Source organism: Syngnathus typhle, unplaced genomic scaffold, assembly GCF_033458585.1.
Source record: "Syngnathus typhle isolate RoL2023-S1 ecotype Sweden unplaced genomic scaffold, RoL_Styp_1.0 HiC_scaffold_263, whole genome shotgun sequence".
In the NCBI taxonomy this organism is placed as follows: Eukaryota; Metazoa; Chordata; class Actinopteri; order Syngnathiformes; family Syngnathidae; genus Syngnathus; species Syngnathus typhle.
In genome coordinates, this window is record NW_026872167.1 from 55,001 (window position 1) to 61,257 (window position 6,257).

Below are 6,257 nucleotides of genomic sequence, written 5' to 3' on the forward strand. Positions count from 1 at the left end.
CACGTGCGGACGCCGGGAGCAGGCGGCCGTCACGCGATTCTGCCAACCGTTCCTACCGGCCTGTGTTTAAGGAGGCGGCCGGTCCTCCGTCCTTGGATGGATAAGATTCGCAGATTTTCGCCCGGCCTGTGTTTAAGGAGGCGGCCGGTTCCCTCCTTCCTTCCTTTCTTGGATGTATAACATTCGCAGATTTTCGCCCGGCCGGTGGTTTAAGGAGGCGGCCGGTCCTCCCTCCTTGGATGTATAACATTCGCAGATTTTCGCCCGGCCTATGTTTAGTGAGGCGACCGGTCCTCCCTCCTTGGATGTATAACATTCGCATATTTTCGCCCGGCCGGTGGTTTAAGGAGGCGGCCGGTCCTCCCTCCTTGGATGTATAACATTCGCAGATTTTCGCCCGGCCGGTGGTTTAAGGAGGCGGCCGGTCCTCCCTCCTTGGATGTATAACATTCGCAGATTTTCGCCCGGCCTATGTTTAGTGAGGCGACCGGTCCTCCGTGGAGAGCGACCCGCAAGTGGGGAGGAACCGTCCACCCAACGCCGGCGCGAGCCGGGGCCGGTGGGGGCCCTACCAAGGCGGGTCTCATTGCCTGTCGGTCAGTTCGGGAGAAGGTGGGGGTACTCGGAGGCCCGCCGGGAGCAGACGGGGGTCCGGAAGGTGAGGGGGTGAAGGACGGCGGTCGGGAGCAGACGGCCGTCCCCGGGAGGGGGTGTTCGTTCACGTGCGGACGCCGGGAGCAGGCGGCCGTCACGCAATTCTGCCAACCGTTCCCACCGGCCTGTGTTTAAGGAGGCGGCCGGTCCTCCACGAGAAGAATTCTGCCAAACGTTCCACCGGCCTGTGTTTAAGGAGGCGGCCGGTCCTCCCCGTCGTTCCGCCGGCTTGTGTTTAAGGAGGCGGCCGGTCCTCCACGAGAAGAATTCTGCCAAACGTTCCACCGGCCTGTGTTTAAGGAGGCGGCCGGTCCTCCCCGTCGTTCCGCCGGCTTGTGTTTAAGGAGGCGGCCGGTCCTCCACTATTCCTTCCTTGGATGGAAAGCATGTAGCACTTTGAAAATTTTCGAGCACTGTGACACTTTGAAAATTTTCGAGAGTTTTTGTACTTAGAAAATTTTTCGCTCTTGCACTTCCAGAGTGCTTTGCGGTAGCTCCTAGGTTCGCTGTCCGAGCATGTGAACACTTTTTGGGGGGGAACACATCGCTAGAGACACCAGCCGCCTGGTTCTCGGGGCCAAAACTTGTGTTCCCCACACTCGTTCTGACTATATTTTGCGATTTGGGGGTAAAGGTAATGAGTACAGTGACTAGGGGGACCAACTCATCGTACTCTGGCGCACCAACAGACCAAAGCTGGTACTGCACTTACCCCTGGTACCCCAACGCCTGGTACCTGACGGGCGAGAGGCTGATTTTTCGCTATTTGCGGCCGACCGAGGGAACCAGACAAAGCGGACACTTTACGGCGCAAGAGCCGTTGGCACTTAGAAATTTTTCGACAAAGTTGGCGCGAGCTCCAGAAGGAGAGGCTGATTTTTCGCTATTTGTGGCCGACCGAGGGAACCAGGCAAAGCGGACACTTTACGGCGCAAGAGCCGTTGGCACTTAGAAATTTTTTGACAAAGTTGGCGCGAGCTCCAGAAGGAGAGGCTGATTTTTCGCTATTTGTGGCCGACCGAGGGAACCAGGCAAAGCGGACACTTTACGGCGCAAGAGCCGTTGGCACTTAGAAATTTTTTGACAAAGTTGGCGCGAGCTCCAGAAGGAGAGGCTGATTTTTCGCTATTTGTGGCCGACCGAGGGAACCAGGCAAAGCGGACACTTTACGGCGCAAGAGCCGTTGGCACTTAGAAAATATTCGCCAAAGTTGGCACGAGCTCCAGAAGGAGAGGCTGATTTTTCGCTATTTGTGGCCGACCGAGGGAACCAGACAAAGCGGACACATTACGGCGCAAGAGCCGTTGGCACTTAGAAAATATTCGCCAAAGTTGGCACGAGCTCCAGAAGGAGAGGCTGATTTTTCGCTATTTGTGGCCGACCGAGGGAACCAGACAAAGCGGACACTTTACGGCGCAAGAGCCGTTGGCACTTGCGCGAGCTCCAGAAGGAGAGGCTGATTTTTCGCTATTTGTGGTCCGACCGAGGGAACCAGACAAAGCGGACACTTTACGGCGCAAGAGCCGTTGGCACTTAGAAAATATTCGCCAAAGTTGGCACGAGCTCCAGAAGGAGAGGCTGATTTTTCGCCGTTTGTGGCCGACCGAGGGAACCAGACAAAGCGGACACTTTACGGCGCAAGAGCCGTTGGCACTTAGGCGAGCTCCAGAAGGAGAGGCTGATTTTTCGCTATTTGTGGCCGACCGAGGGAACCAGGCAAAGCGGACACATTACGGCGCAAGAGCCGTTGGCACTTAGAAAATATTCGCCAAAGTTGGCACGAGCTCCAGAAGGAGAGGCTGATTTTTCGCTATTTGTGGCCGACCGAGGGAACCAGGCAAAGCGGACACTTTACGGCGCAAGAGCCGTTGGCACTTAGAAATTTTTTGACAAAGTTGGCGCGAGCTCCAGAAGGAGAGGCTGATTTTTCGCCGTTTGTGGCCGACCGAGGGAACCAGGCAAAGCGGACACATTACGGCGCAAGAGCCGTTGGCACTTAGGCGAGCTCCAGAAGGAGAGGCTGGTTTTTCGCTATTTGTGGCCGACCGAGGGAACCAGGCAAAGCGGACACATTACGGCGCAAGAGCCGTTGGCACTTAGGCGAGCTCCAGAAGGAGAGGCTGATTTTTCGCCGTTTGTGGCCGACCGAGGGAACCAGGCAAAGCGGACACATTACGGCGCAAGAGCCGTTGGCACTTAGGCGAGCTCCAGAAGGAGAGGCTGGTTTTTCGCTATTTGTGGCCGACCGAGGGAACCAGGCAAAGCGGACACATTACGGCGCAAGAGCCGTTGGCACTTAGGCGAGCTCCAGAAGGAGAGGCTGATTTTTCGCCGTTTGTGGCCGACCGAGGGAACCAGGCAAAGCGGACACATTACGGCGCAAGAGCCGTTGGCACTTAGGCGAGCTCCAGAAGGAGAGGCTGATTTTTCGCCGTTCGTGGCCGACCGAGGGAACCAGGCAAAGCGGACACATTACGGCGCAAGAGCCGTTGGCACTTAGAAAATATTCGCCAAAGTTGGCACGAGCTCCAGAATGAGAGGCTGATTTTTCGCCGTTTGTGGCCGACCGAGGGAACCAGGCAAAGCGGACACATTACGGCGCAAGAGCCGTTGGCACTTAGGCGAGCTCCAGAAGGAGAGGCTGATTTTTTCGCTATTTGTGGCCGACCGAGGGAACCAGGCAAAGCGGACACATTACGGCGCAAGAGCCGTTGGCACTTAGAAAATATTCGCCAAAGTTGGCACGAGCTCCAGAAGGAGAGGCTGATTTTTCGCTATTTGTGGCCGACCGAGGGAACCAGGCAAAGCGGACACTTTACGGCGCAAGAGCCGTTGGCACTTAGAAAATATTCGCCAAAGTTGGCACGAGCTCCAGAAGGAGAGGCTGATTTTTCGCCGTTTGTGGCCGACCGAGGGAACCAGACAAAGCGGACACATTACGGCGCAAGAGCCGTTGGCACTTAGGCGAGCTCCAGAAGGAGAGGCTGATTTTTCGCTATTTGTGGCCGACCGAGGGAACCAGGCAAAGCGGACACATTACGGCGCAAGAGCCGTTGGCACTTAGAAAATATTCGCCAAAGTTGGCACGAGCTCCAGAAGGAGAGGCTGATTTTTCGCTATTTGTGGCCGACCGAGGGAACCAGGCAAAGCGGACACTTTACGGCGCAAGAGCCGTTGGCACTTAGAAATTTTTTGACAAAGTTGGCGCGAGCTCCAGAAGGAGAGGCTGGTTTTTCGCTATTTGTGGCCGACCGAGGGAACCAGGCAAAGCGGACACATTACGGCGCAAGAGCCGTTGGCACTTAGGCGAGCTCCAGAAGGAGAGGCTGATTTTTCGCCGTTTGTGGCCGACCGAGGGAACCAGGCAAAGCGGACACATTACGGCGCAAGAGCCGTTGGCACTTAGGCGAGCTCCAGAAGGAGAGGCTGGTTTTTCGCTATTTGTGGCCGACCGAGGGAACCAGGCAAAGCGGACACATTACGGCGCAAGAGCCGTTGGCACTTAGGCGAGCTCCAGAAGGAGAGGCTGATTTTTCGCCGTTTGTGGCCGACCGAGGGAACCAGGCAAAGCGGACACATTACGGCGCAAGAGCCGTTGGCACTTAGGCGAGCTCCAGAAGGAGAGGCTGGTTTTTCGCTATTTGTGGCCGACCGAGGGAACCAGGCAAAGCGGACACATTACGGCGCAAGAGCCGTTGGCACTTAGGCGAGCTCCAGAAGGAGAGGCTGATTTTTCGCCGTTTGTGGCCGACCGAGGGAACCAGGCAAAGCGGACACATTACGGCGCAAGAGCCGTTGGCACTTAGGCGAGCTCCAGAAGGAGAGGCTGGTTTTTCGCTATTTGTGGCCGACCGAGGGAACCAGGCAAAGCGGACACATTACGGCGCAAGAGCCGTTGGCACTTAGGCGAGCTCCAGAAGGAGAGGCTGATTTTTCGCCGTTTGTGGCCGACCGAGGGAACCAGGCAAAGCGGACACATTACGGCGCAAGAGCCGTTGGCACTTAGGCGAGCTCCAGAAGGAGAGGCTGGTTTTTCGCTATTTGTGGCCGACCGAGGGAACCAGGCAAAGCGGACACATTACGGCGCAAGAGCCGTTGGCACTTAGGCGAGCTCCAGAAGGAGAGGCTGATTTTTCGCCGTTTGTGGCCGACCGAGGGAACCAGGCAAAGCGGACACATTACGGCGCAAGAGCCGTTGGCACTTAGGCGAGCTCCAGAAGGAGAGGCTGGTTTTTCGCTATTTGTGGCCGACCGAGGGAACCAGGCAAAGCGGACACATTACGGCGCAAGAGCCGTTGGCACTTAGGCGAGCTCCAGAAGGAGAGGCTGATTTTTCGCCGTTTGTGGCCGACCGAGGGAACCAGGCAAAGCGGACACATTACGGCGCAAGAGCCGTTGGCACTTAGGCGAGCTCCAGAAGGAGAGGCTGATTTTTCGCCGTTCGTGGCCGACCGAGGGAACCAGGCAAAGCGGACACATTACGGCGCAAGAGCCGTTGGCACTTAGAAAATATTCGCCAAAGTTGGCACGAGCTCCAGAATGAGAGGCTGATTTTTCGCCGTTTGTGGCCGACCGAGGGAACCAGGCAAAGCGGACACATTACGGCGCAAGAGCCGTTGGCACTTAGGCGAGCTCCAGAAGGAGAGGCTGATTTTTTCGCTATTTGTGGCCGACCGAGGGAACCAGGCAAAGCGGACACATTACGGCGCAAGAGCCGTTGGCACTTAGAAAATATTCGCCAAAGTTGGCACGAGCTCCAGAATGAGAGGCTGATTTTTCGCCGTTTGTGGCCGACCGAGGGAACCAGACAAAGCGGACACATTACGGCGCAAGAGCCGTTGGCACTTAGGCGAGCTCCAGAAGGAGAGGCTGATTTTTCGCTATTTGTGGCCGACCGAGGGAACCAGGCAAAGCGGACACTTTACGGCGCAAGAGCCGTTGGCACTTAGAAAATATTCGCCAAAGTTGGCACGAGCTCCAGAAGGAGAGGCTGATTTTTCGCCGTTTGTGGCCGACCGAGGGAACCAGACAAAGCGGACACATTACGGCGCAAGAGCCGTTGGCACTTAGGCGAGCTCCAGAAGGAGAGGCTGATTTTTCGCTATTTGTGGCCGACCGAGGGAACCAGGCAAAGCGGACACTTTACGGCGCAAGAGCCGTTGGCACTTAGAAAATATTCGCCAAAGTTGGCACGAGCTCCAGAAGGAGAGGCTGATTTTTCGCTATTTGTGGCCGACCGAGGGAACCAGGCAAAGCGGACACTTTACGGCGCAAGAGCCGTTGGCACTTAGAAATTTTTTGACAAAGTTGGCGCGAGCTCCAGAAGGAGAGGCTGGTTTTTCGCTATTTGTGGCCGACCGAGGGAACCAGGCAAAGCGGACACATTACGGCGCAAGAGCCGTTGGCACTTAGGCGAGCTCCAGAAGGAGAGGCTGATTTTTCGCCGTTTGTGGCCGACCGAGGGAACCAGGCAAAGCGGACACATTACGGCGCAAGAGCCGTTGGCACTTAGGCGAGCTCCAGAAGGAGAGGCTGGTTTTTCGCTATTTGTGGCCGACCGAGGGAACCAGGCAAAGCGGACACATTACGGCGCAAGAGCCGTT